Source organism: Mustela erminea, chromosome 8 (assembly GCF_009829155.1).
Source record: "Mustela erminea isolate mMusErm1 chromosome 8, mMusErm1.Pri, whole genome shotgun sequence".
In the NCBI taxonomy this organism is placed as follows: domain Eukaryota; kingdom Metazoa; phylum Chordata; class Mammalia; order Carnivora; family Mustelidae; genus Mustela; species Mustela erminea.
The window spans coordinates 31,388,961-31,402,420 of NC_045621.1; positions in this window are offsets into that span (position 1 = coordinate 31,388,961).

Genomic DNA, 13,460 nt, shown 5'->3' on the forward strand with positions numbered 1-13,460 from the left:
TGTGCTACCTGAGGAGCAAAGAAAGGGACAGTAACTGAAGAGGGGTGTGGAGTCAAGGAAACTTCTTAAAAACCAACTTCATTGAGGTGTGATATACATGCAATAAAATTCACCAATTTCAAGTATACCGTTCAGTGAGTTCTGACAAATGTAAATAACTAAGCAATCACCACTATAGCCAAGATGTTTAACATTTTGTGCCCCTTCCCACACAGCAATCTCTTACCCACAGATCTAGGCAACCACTTATCTGTTTTATGTCACTATAAATGAAATTCATCTCTTTAGAGTTTCACATAAAGGGAGTCATACAGTATGTCATCTTCTGTGTCTAGCTGATTTTGCTTAGCATAATGTTTCTGAGAATTATCCATGTCAGTGCATATGAATCAGTATTTACTTCCTTTCTATTGTTGGCTGGCATTCCATAGTATGGGTATACCACAATTTTATTATTCATTCACCTACTGATGGACACTTCAGGTGTTTCCAGTTCCATCTTTTATGAATAACTCTGATATAAACATTCATGTCAGTTTTTTGTGGATATTTGTTTTCATTCAATGGAGAGTTGTTTGTTTTTTCTTAAGATCAAAGAAGTTTAGAAATCACAATTTTAGTTATGGTGGTGATGAAATTTTGACCTTGTCATAAAATCTTGGTAATGGGATGATATAGTTCCTCAGTAAATAAATATCATTCATCTATAGTCATTTATTCAGTATTCCACTCTAGTATCTCATGAAGATATTGTCCTTGCCTTCAAATGACACATAGTTTAGTGAATTAAATAAAAATAAAGAGAAATTGAATGAGGACACACTCATTAATAAAATAGGCACTAAACTCAAGAGACTTACTGTCCAAAGAGATGAAACTGGCCACAAGTATAAGCTGGCTCAAAAAATGTTTGTAGGTAATGATATAATGAGTTAGCTCATGTGAAAGAATGAATGTGTCAAGGTTAAAGAAAAGTCAGGTACGCGTATTATACATTCCTGGCTCTGAAGAATATCATCATCTTTTTCATCATCTGCACACACCATGCTCCCCTACAAAGGCACTTTGGATGCATTATTAGCAACAGGCAGCCTTCCCATGAGTTTGGTGACCAACCACAAGTATATAAAGAAGCTTAGCCTATATCATTTCTGGTTCTGCCTGATTCACTGTTTGCATGATTTCTGATAACTTGTCTAACTTTCTATACTTTTCTTTAAGAAAAAAAAGATTTTATTTATTTACTTGAGAAAGAGTATGAGCGGGGGGAGGGACAGAGGGAGAGGGAGAAGCAGACTCCCCACTGAGCAGAAAGCCTGACCTGGGGCCCGATATCCGGACCCTGGGATCATGACCTGAGCCAAAGGCAGACACTTAACTGAATGAGCCACCCAGGCACCCTATACTTTTCTATATTCCCCTTCTCTTCTTTTGAAATGTAAATACCAACATCTGAATGGGATTAATACAATGTTATGGAATTAATTCTATTTCCTGACTGACAGCAAAATATTAGCATGAGAACATGAGTTTCTCTGTGTTCCCAAATATTTTGCTCTCAAAACTATACGTATTAAACCTATTTCTTCCAACTTGCCAGGAGTGGCTAGACCAGAGTATACTGACACCTAAGAACTACTCTGGCACCTCCAACTAGACTTAGGTATCATTAGGGGCTGATGGTGTCTCCTGTTGGACATAAAAGATATCGCAGAACACTGACCTCAGACACAGTCGCTCTAAGGTCATGATAAACTGAGATAGAACAAGAGCACTTCATGATTTTTCTTAAGTACAGGTAAAAATAGGGTCATTGTGCGATCTACAAAATACCAAGCATTCCAGTCCCTCCTGTCTACTATGATCAGCTGCTATTTCTTTATCAATTGCTCTAGATTCTCCTCCCTATGAATAAGACTATATTATTAATCATAGACTTGTCCCCGCTTTCTGAAAAAAGCCTTTCTAGAACTAACCCCTGCTTCTTTAGACCTCCCCTAAAGTCACCCACCTGAATGAAGTCCAGATTCTATAAAATATCATTTTTAACACCTTCTCATCAAGACCTCCCAAAAAGCCTCACAGTCTACATTTTTCTCCTTGTAATGAGTAATCGACTCAACTTGCTTGACTCCAGGTATGTCTCTGATGGTCTTTGCCTAGAGCACACAGACCCCTACATTTGCCCCAGAATTTTCAGTACAGGAAAAGGGAAGCAAGGCTTGAGATGTTACAGCTCTCAGAAGTTTTAACACTTGACAAAATCACTCTGGTTTAAAAACCTTCCTGAACGGGTGTCTGGGTGGTCAGTTGAGCATCTGCCTTCAGCTCAGGTTATAATCCTGGGTCTGGCTCTCTGCTCTGGCACCTTGCTCAGCACAGAGCCTGTTTGTCCCTCTGCCCCTCTTCCCCCTTCTCAGGTTCTCATCCTCAAATGAATAAATAAAAATCTTAGGGGCGGGCGGGGTGGGGAGGAAGCCCTCCTGAGACAGAAAAGTGATTTCTTAGTAGCAGAAATTAATATGCCAATAAGCAGTAGAGAGGAAGTAGAAATAGCAAGATTGGGGATATCCTCCAGAGTTCCTCCTTAGATTCCTCCCTCACACCCACTGCCTTCCCAGTCCTGGCCTTCCCAGTGACAGACACCAAGACAGGGATTAACACCCGCGTGTGGAGTCTGGAGTTCCTCTCACCATCGCAGGCCTGATGAGCCCCACGCACCAGGCTGCGGCTCTCAGTTTCCTGCTTAGTATTCCAGTCCACTGCTGGGTCTGGACTTTTGCCTAGAACCGTCATAGCCCATTGGGCAGGGATCCAATACCTTGTGGAGTCCTTGCCCTCACCCCTCCCCTGGAAGTTGTAGTTTGTTCTGTCTATTCCCAGTTGCTGGCAGGGGCGTCATTCCAAATGGGCTTATCCTCAGGAGCCATGACGTGGCTGCCCTTTCTGACACCGCAAATTGTCCCATTGGCTCTGGAGAGGGCCCTTCGGCTGAGGAAGCTCCCCAGTCCCGCTCCCATCTGGTCCTGGGTTTCTCCAGCACTTCCTCTTGGCCAGTGCCAGCATCCCTCACAGCTGAGCCCACCCAAGTTATAACGGCCCCAGCTCACCAGACACAGTGCACTCATGTGCAACTGGACACCTTCCTTGGCCATCACCCAAAAGAGAAAGTTGCTACAAGAACGGCCTCCTGAGTCTTCAGGACTTCCAGACGTAATCTCAGGCTCAGCGAAGCAATTGGAAACAGGGGAGGTCTCCTCCTACCACATCAAGGAGTACATAGCAAAAAGAAGAGTCCTTATTCTCTGTGCCTAAATCCCTTCCAGGGAACAAATGATCCCAACTTCTAAAACCCTGAGACTTAAATACACATGAGAACTTGATTCATACTAGAGTATTGAGTATAATTCATGAATTGTACTCAATACTCTAGTATCCGTCCCATTAATGAATAGGTCTGATGGATGGGAAAACTGAGGCCAGGCTCTGTTCCCATTGCTTAGGATCATGCAGCGAGGGAACATAGAGTTGGAACAGAGCCAGATGCTCTTAGCTCTAATCCAGGATTCTTTCTACTAGAGCAACATCCTTATTAAATAAATATTGGTTAATCCATAATAGCGTAAACTTTCTACTTTCATTTTTTTAAATTTATTTATTTATTAGAGAGAGAGAGCGAGCACAAGCATGAGTCGGGGGAGGGCAGAGGGAGAGGGAGAAGCAGACCTTCTGCTGAGCAGGGAGCTGGCCCTGTCAGGCCCAATCCCAGGACCCTGAGATCATGACCTGAGCCACCCAGCCGGCCCTGGACTTTTATTTTTTAACTGGCTTTGTGTCACTAGGATTATTGAAGATTAACCAGTTTTGTGGAACCTGATATTGGCTACTTAAGCACTTGGTCAAGAAATGTGCCATATGTGTACCCAAATACTGCGACAAAATTGGGAAAGGAAACCATGCATTACCAATAATTTGCAAACATTTTAATCATAGAGCAGAATGTCTAAATATTAAATAATATAACCTGTAGCTTTTTCATGTCCTTGAACCACAGAGTAGAAAAGGGACATAGGGAGAAGATGCGCCATGGGTGGAAGAGGTGGAAAGAGGCACGGAAAAGAGATGGAAAGCCAAAGAAATGCTTTTGCAAACTTCCTGCAATTAACCCTACCCCACCCCATCACTTCAGCAAAAGGCGGCTTACAAGGAAGGTACAGGTTACATCACTGTTCTTCCTGAAATCTCCAAGGACTGTCGGAAAGAACGTAACTCCTATTAAAATGCAAACACCAGCTGTGTTGGACCTAACATTCATTTACACTTTAATTAGGAGGAATCCCTTTAATCAGATGATATGATTGCCTTGCTGCTCAGTGTGGTCCACAAAGGACCAGCAGCACAGGCATCACCTGCAATTTTATGAGAAATGGAGGCTCTCGGGCGCACTCTAGACCCTTGAAGTAGAATCTGGAGTTTGCCGGATCCCTGGGTGGTTCTCATGCCAAGTGACGTCCCTGGCGGGGGCTCTGCTCTCAGCAGTTCTAAAAGAGACCCACTTGCCATTCAAATACATGAGTGGCAGGCACTGCAGAAGATGGGAGAAGGCACAAAAGACAAATTCACCTTCTTAGCACGTGCCTAAGGACTCGGTGGCCTGCGAACACCTGCCTCCACCAGAAATTACCTGAGGGTACAATGGATTGCGAGATTCATCTGACTGTGTTGAAATATGGACCATGTAGCAACATATGTACAAGAATGAACGTAACTCAAGCCCTTGTGATTGGCAGTTAGCCATTGCATTGGGCAAGAGGGATTTCACAACTCTCCAAGGCACCCCAATTACAGCCCAGGTACACCCAAGTATAAGGAGAAACGGGTTCTCTTGTACTTGTGAGTATGTCAGAAGCTCTGATTAGTGTGTGAGACCCTCCAAACTACATAAAGTGCAGAGTCGTTCCATTAATTGGAGAATGAGGATCAAGAGATGCTACTCCAAAGGCATAAACCATTTGTTTTTGCTTAATCCAGCAAAAATTAGATTACCTAAATAGTATCTGTTTCAACATAATTACCTATATTTAAGATTCAAATAAAAACAAGAAAAGTATTGCAGCCTCTAAAATTTCTCTCTCTCTCTCTCTCCCCCTCTCTCCGTCCCTCTGCCTTTCTAACCCATCTGCTTGGACTCAACGACTGCAAAACCTCTGAGGGCTTTAATCCTGTTTTTTCTGGATTGAAGTCTACACCTCAAGGGCTAACGAAAGTAACCTCTTTGGCCAGTAGGGGGCACTGAAGGGCAGCGGAACAGGAAAAACTGTTGGCAACAGCCTTCTCCTTGGGCAGAGGTAAAGCAAGCCAAATCGCTGTTAGAGATCAAGAGATCGCATTGCTGGGCCCGACAGGGAAGCAGATTGCCTTAATTAATGAGGGAGCAGCTTGGAAGGAGGAGGAATCACCTAGGGTTCCAGAAGAGGGAAGTTTCAGGAAGCAATTAAGAGGCCAAAAGGGAAACTGGGTCTGATTGCGCTCTGGAACTAGCTCATTCTTGAAGTCCCTAGGCCAGCCTGCCTCTAGGCTTGGCCTCCGGGAGCCCATTCAAACAGAGCTTTAACACATTTCATTTGAAAGAAGAGCTCAGCATGTTGTCATCGTCTCCCTCGCTTTCTCCCAGAGGAAGCCCCTGGCTTCTCCCAGAGGAGTGCAATAAAGGTTGAGATCCTAACTTGCCGACTGCCTCACAATAAAGATCGTAGCCGATGGGTTCTGGGGGAGAGACAGCGACAGAGAATGTGTGTTGCGAGGAGGAAATCACCGTTCAACCAAGCAGAAAGCTTAAAAGCTTGATGACTGTAATGTATTCATGATTACCTACCCCCTAGGACAGCGCTCTTTACCTTTAGGATTAAATCCAGCCCAGCCCTATGGATAGGTTCCAGGGAACTACCTTTATAAAGATGCCCTGAGGCCAGGTATTTACATTTGAATTCGGTTTTCAAATATTGTGTAAAAATAAACTCCCCTCGCCTTAAAGCCCACCACACCCCCAATAAGTGTGTCTGTGACTACAGGGTCCAACTTGCTCAATTTTAAATATTCAGTCTGCTGTACCATTAATATGCCCACGCTTGGCAGGTAATTGTGAGGTTGGTAGGAAAATCTGGTCCCCATCAACATGCTCCTTCTAGAAATAACCAACACCTTGGGAGTAGTATATACACGATCTCTCATTTGTACATGAAGCCAGAAAAAAAACTTGAAATGTGAAGACACGCTTTTAGAAGGCGCTCATTAAGATCTTACGAACTCCTAATTAACCAAGGAAAAGCTGCCCATACTCGGTTGTTATTCCTATGTTCTCCTTTAAACATTTCTAACCGTTTTTATGTTTTCTTGTTTCTTAGGCTTTTTGATCCAAAGTCTTTGTACTAAAAACATCAACAACAGAGCTTCAGTCCAAATTTGTAACACATTTTACAAATTACCTAGTTAATACATGCTTTATTAGACTCATAAGCAGTAAGAATCACAAGTACAATTCTTTTTTTAACTTTTTTCGAATTATTTATTTATTTACTTGACAGAGAAAGAGAGCACAAGCAGGGGGAAAGATGGCAGAGGGAGAGAAAGAAGCATGCCTTCTGCTCAGCAGGGAGAGGGGTTCTCAATCCCGGGACCCCAGGTGCCCCACAACTTTCTGTTCTATGGCAGAAACTCTACTGGGTGCATTTTATGGTCCATGGCTAACACTTCAACCACCGCCGGGTTTGGCACATTACCTACATTACAGATGAAGGCTAGATTCCTTAACAAGGTGGGTAGAGCTGTTTCCCTCATGGGACCCTCTGCCCCCCTGGTTAATTCCATGAGTTAATAAAAATAGACAGTGCCATTACACTGTAGAGTTACTGCATACCTAGAAAGCCTTCTTTCTAGATGTTCATAAACACATTTAGTCCTCACAAAAGTGTTGTGAGACCCCTCTAATTTTCCCATGACTGTGGCAAAGTCAGAACTCAGCCACACTGCTCACAAGTGGCAAAGCCAAGAACTAACCCAGCTCTCCTGATGCCAGCCAGCCTCAATCCCAGATCTCCTGATGCCAGTCTCAATGCCTAAACTAAAGTTCAGTTGCACCTCAAACAAACAAGCAAACAGAAGGTCACATTCACTGTTGCAGTGTGGCAGAAGAACAGTCTACGGACAACATGGCGGTGTCCAAAGAATCTTCACTTTCAAAGGAATGCTGGGACTTTTCCCAGAAAACGTTGCAAGCACCCTGAAACTGTCACAGACACACAACCAGCAAGAAATCGATCAAGTCCTCTGCAGTGTCTCAGTCCGTCTATGAATTTATGTGCCTTGGATGTTTATCCTTTGACTCTCGTTTCTCCATCAGCTAAATGGGCGTACCTAGCCATTCCTCATTCTCACCTTTGGAAATGAAGCTCCATGAGAACAAGGGCTTTATCTTTCTTGCTCCCTCTTAGTCAAATGTCCAAAACATGGTATGCATTTAAAATACTTTTCTAGGGGCGCCTGGGTGGTTCAGTGGGTTAAGCCTCTGCCTTGGGCTCAGGTCATGGTCTCAGGGTCCTGGGATGGAGCCCCACATCAGGCTCTCTGCTCAGCAGGGATCCTGCTTCCTCCTCTCTCCCTGCCTGCCTCTCTGCCTACTTGTAATCTCTATCAAATAAATTTAAAAAATCTTTAAAAAAATAAAATAAAATACTTTTGTAGAAAAATCCGTGATCCATAGTTTGCTATAAAGACCACATAAGCTCATATGTGGAAACACACTCTGTTTACTCTTTCTTCTTCCCAGTCTGGTATGGGATAGACCCTCGGATTCAGTTAGCTTGGCCTTCTAAAGGAGTTCTATTTACACATATAGCTATAGATTCTCCTTCAACTTTTGAATCTTATTATTTTTCTTTTTTTAGAGTTCTTTCCAAATTTTTTTCTTTTTTTTTTTAACTTAAATTCAGTTAGCCAACATATAATACATCATTAGTTTTTGAGGTAGTGTTCATTGATTCATTAGTTGTGTCTAACAGCCCACGCTCATGAAATCACGTGCCCTCCTTAACACCCATCACCCAGTTACCCCAACCCCCGACCCGCCTCCCCTTCCGCAACCCCCAGTTTGTTTCTGGAGTGGATAAAGAGTTTCATTTTTAAGTACATTTTGAGAACTCCCAAAGCTTTTGGATTTTGTAGATTCAGTGAGTGAAAACCAATTCCCCAAATATTTTAATTTGTCTTCTAATCTTTGACTTTATAACTTTGAATCAAGTGCCAACTATCTAAAGTTCTGGAAGTGAAGATACTATCACCCTCTTAAGGGTTATGACAAGTATGAAATATTTGAAATATTTACTTCCTAAATAATTACTTGTCAAGTTAAGCATCTTGTTAATCAAAACTGCAGGAGGGGCACCTGGCAGGCTCAGTCAGGGGTACAAGTTCAAGCCTCACAATGGGTGTAGAGATTACTAAAAAAATTTTTAAAATAAACTTACAAAAAAATAGTCGTTTATGGGGCGCCTGGGTGGCTCAGTGGGTTAAGCCGCTGCCTTCGGCTCAGGTCATGATCTCAGAGTCCTGGGATCGAGTCCCGCATCGGGCTCTCTGCTCAGCAGGGAGCCTGCTTCCCTCTCTCTCTCTCTCTGCCTGCCTCTTCATCTACTTGTGATTTCTCTCTGTCAAATAAATAAATAAAATCTTTAAAAAAAAATAGTGGTTTAGATGATCAACTCAAGTCATTTTTCTTTGTTTTTGACTAGCGGTTTCTAAACGTGATGACCTCATAATGCAACATGGAGCACTAACACCCCCTGAAAATGTCTTCGGGGTTATCTACACTAACTCACGGAAAGCTCACACCTATCCTATGAAATTGGTGGCATAGGCAGGTAAAAACCAAGGCACAGAGAGGCTAAGTAAAAGACCCAATGGACTGGGAGTTGAACCCAGGTAACTGAACCAGAGGACTGGCTTTTAACTACTCAGTTATGTGTGTTTCAATTTTATGATTTAGCCATCCCTTCAGATCAGAGGTCTTTACCTTTCTGTACCACAGACCCTTCTGGCCGTCTAGCAAAGTTATGGGTCCCCTCTCAGAGTAAATGTTTGTAAATTTGTAAATGTTTGTAAATGTCTTAAATAAAATAAAATACTTAGGAGTACAAAGAAAATAAATGATTTTGAAAGCAGTGAGTTAAATGTTTGTAAAACTAAATTTATGACACGATAATATATTTGCTTCTTTCTTACCCATTAAAGAGCAGTATCAGGTGTTAGGCCTAACAACTAGTCTCCTTTATAAGTAGGGAAGGACACATTCAGTGATAAAATATCTGATTTCTTTGGGGGTTAAACAAGGCTGTGGTTTGTAGCCTACTTTCTTAATTGAGCGAAATAATAAATTTCAGATTCATAGTGTTGACAATAAAGATGCTATATTTTCCCATCCAGATTTGTGGGCCCTTTGATTCGATTCTGTTCCTCTTGAACAGACGCTGAGGAGCGCAGTCTCCCTTCAGAATCTGCTTATTGTCTACAGGTAAAAAACTCTCAGTAACCTGATACTTTGAAATAGATGCAACTTTTCCTTCTTAAATATCCCTTGATAGTTTTGATTCAGCTGTGGTTGAAACACAGGAAATTCCACATATTTGATATATTTTGAAGAGCCTATTTTCTCTATGTGACTTCAGGGGTTTAACATTTCTCTGTGTAGACATCATCAAAATTATTTAAAAAACTGCTGTCACATCCCTTGATGTTTTTACATGGTGAGTACGTAGAGTATGTAGAGATGAAAATGCAAGCCAGTCTTCTCTAGAATCTATAGTTTTGCCTGATTTGGACTGATTTTTCAGTCACTACAGCGGCGAAAAACCAGCTCTCCATCCGCAGAAATTCTGTCTTTATCCTGTCCAACCACTAGATGGCACTGATTGTCTGATAGTCTTATGGCTCCAGGAGTCCCGACTCAACCCTCCCCTACATACCCCCTCACTGCCCCCCCCCCAACTGATTTTGAAATGAGAAAGATTATCTGGCAACTTTATCCACAAACACCGAGTTAGTGTCTCTTTCTGAAATGAGTTAAAGCTTTCTTCATTCTATTTGTATTTTATCTTTTAAAGACCATTACATCATTTTGTTCCTTTGATTCTCCAGAGGCTTTTTCAAGTCCATTAGAACTTCAGCAGTTCAAGATGTTTCACACCAATTAAGACTACCTTCTCTGAAACGTTCTGTGCTTTTCCCGCAGATGCATAAGCCATGGGAAGCCTTACTTCCTCTCTGGGATGCTGGCAACAGAAGCCTTGTTGGAGCTGTAAAGCGATCCTATAAAGGGCCTTCCTGCCATAGGAGCTGACATACTTGTCCCACAGTGCTTCACAGAAATCACATTTCGGGGCCAATGCATCAGTTGTGGGTCATAAATAGGACAAGGGCTGTATTCAATAAAAGACTGAACCAAAACACTCTTGGGCGATACGAGATTTATGAGAAGTATTTTTAAGAGAGTAATAAAATGTAGCTGTGGTTTGAAACTGTCTCTTGAAATAAGCACATTCATTATGTTAGCAACTGAAGTAACATATCAGCAAGAAGCACAACCAAGATATATCCCTAGCAGTACAGAAGTCCTACCATTCGTTGTATGCCCTTGGTATAAAACATAGCATTGCTCGCAATTTTTCATAGCTTTGCACGTTACATGTAAATCAGTGAGTGCCAGCATCTCTATTTATCAGTTGGATCACAAGGGAAGAAGGTGATGGGTTATCACTGAGGAGGGGGTACCCCCATCTTCTCGGCCTCTGACAGGAATCACCGTTGGAACCATGATTAACAACCCCACCTCTGAATGTGTAGAATCTGATTGTTTATTCTAAATATTTATACCTCCAGGGACTATCCAAAACCCAACTTGTATTTAGCTTCCCCCCATCTAAAATTTCTTCCCAGGATATATCAACCCTCGATAAGTTGACTACATCTCCAAAAGGGAAGATTGTCATGAATACAAAGATAGGGATTTTTCCCTTCCAATAAGGAAAAGAAAAAGAAAAAAAGGGAAATAAACTCTCAAAGTCCAAGAGATGATTCTTTTTTTTTAATATTTTATTCATTTATTTGACAGAGATCACAAGTAGGCAGAGAGGCAGGCAGAGAGAGAGGAGGAAGCAGGCTCCCTGCGGATCAGAGAGCCCGATGCGGGGCTCCATCTCAGGACCCTGAGATCATGACCTGAGCCGAAGGCAGAGGCTTTAACCCACTGAGCCCCCCAGGCGCCCCCCAGGAGATGATTCTTAGTGTTTGTTACCAGTCTACTGCTTTGGGGCTAATAGCTATCGGTCCCTGCAAGGAAAGGAAGGCTGAGGAAGGAGTGGGCTGGCATCTGTCAAAACCCAGAATGCTTGAATGAATGAATGAAATAAGACCAAGACACAAAAACACTGGGTCTCGGCTCTGGGTTTTTCTGTAGTTGAGTTTAACTGTTGACTTGGAAAGGGATACCTATCTCCACGTGGAATTTGAGAAGTCTTTGACTGTCATGTCTAAGGTCTCCAGCCAGCATGCCAGGTCCCACAACACCAAAGAGTGCAGCTCCCCACTGCTTCAAGCAGTGACCCCAAGATTCTCCAGTATCACTCTCTGGGCTACAAGGAGGACTTTTCTCCAGGAGAGGGAGAGAATGAGGGGGGCCAATCCCAGAATGTATTTTGGTTTTGGTCACTGGTTCTTAAAGAACAGTTTCAAGAGCAGTTTTCCCCATAATGAGAAGAAAATAAGGAGTCAGCTCAGTCCTTAGAAATGAAATGTTAAAGAAAAAAATTATGCTTTTAGTTCTAATACATTTGTCTTCCTAAAGGCTCCCAATTTGTTTCATTTTGTTTTCAAAATTATTACCTTTAGGTCTGGAAATTGGAGAACCACTGTCAAAGGTTCATTTAGGTAACTGCTTTTTAAGTATTTGTTTGGGCTTAAGTTGGCCACACTCTGTTTCTCAGATTGCCTTACAGGGTAGCTGGAATTGCTGCCTTTTGCCCAGGGAAGAAGTGGCAAATAGTATTAATGGTAAGGGAAATATAGAACAGAACCTGAATCTTGAAAGAATTTACTTACTTTCCAACCAAAGGGTTAGGGTGTGGGCAACAGATATTCCGTGTGTGTGTGTCTCTATGTGTGTGTTATATGCCTCATAACAATTATTTTATATTTCAAGAATTCTGTTTCTTTGGAAAATCAACCGTGTGAGAGGTAGACTCACCTTTTCCGCTATTTTTGGACGTGCTTACTCACGAGTGTTTCCTTTCTCTGAGTTTTTTCATCTGACCTCCTTGCCTGATTAGACTACAGGTCAATTAACATAACTCTTGATTTTCTGCAATCTTTAACTTTGGGCTGTATGATGCTATCATGACCTCACCGCAGTCAGCTTCAGCCAGACGACTGGATCTGCCAGTTACCTTAGCCTGGGCCAGGGCTGGGGGGTTGGGGGGGGGGTGGGCGGTGAACCTGGACTACATTTCAGGAAAAACAGACTGATTTGTTCAGGTGTGAGCAGTGGTTTCTTCACTGCCAAAGCATTCCAGTTCGACAAGATGTTCCAGGAAAATATAATTTTGGAACCAGTCGGTTGAGCTCTAGGTAGGAGAGGCTGTGTAATTACTCTCAGGTGGTCAGAGCTGAAGCAGGGAGAGCAGGGTCTGAGGTTCACAGCAACCAAACATGGCCAGGAGCAGGTGGGCGGGCTCAAAGCACTCCTGAAAGAGAAGGTACAGACAATACGGGAAGGAACTGAGCCAGGTGTCCTTAGCGACAGAAGTTACTGGAAAGGGCCAGAACCAAGTCACCGGCAGAGGCTGAAGAAGGCACCTACGCCCTTAGGTGGACGGAGGGCATCGCAAGCCTGAATCGATTGGTCTCAGATTCCCCGAGATCTTATCAGAATCCCTCTCTGCTATTCTGCTGCCTGCATTCCTCCCTCTCCCCTGCCATGTCTTATTACTTTATCTCCCATTTGAAAAGGTTTCATTATTTAATGATCTGCAGCATTTCAACAAATGAATCTGGTCCACATTTTTGAGCTGTAAGACGAGCAGGTCCTGGAGCCTCATTCTGCTTCCCATAAACGTGAATAAGGCACAAGGTTCTGGGAGAGAGATACTGTAGAGAAAGAAAGAACGCTGCGAGTTCTCTTGGTTTAGATCATTGGTTTTCTCTAAACACTTAGTTAAATTCCAAAAAATCTCACGGTGCTGCTGCTGTTAAAAATCAGTTCCCACAAGATGGGATCGGGAAGGAGACAAACCATAAGAGACTCTTACTGTCACAAAACAAACTGAGGGTGACCGGGGAGAGGGGGGTAGGGAGAGGGGGGTGGGGTTATGGACATTGGGGAGGGTATGTGCTATGGTGAGTGCTGTGAAGTGTGT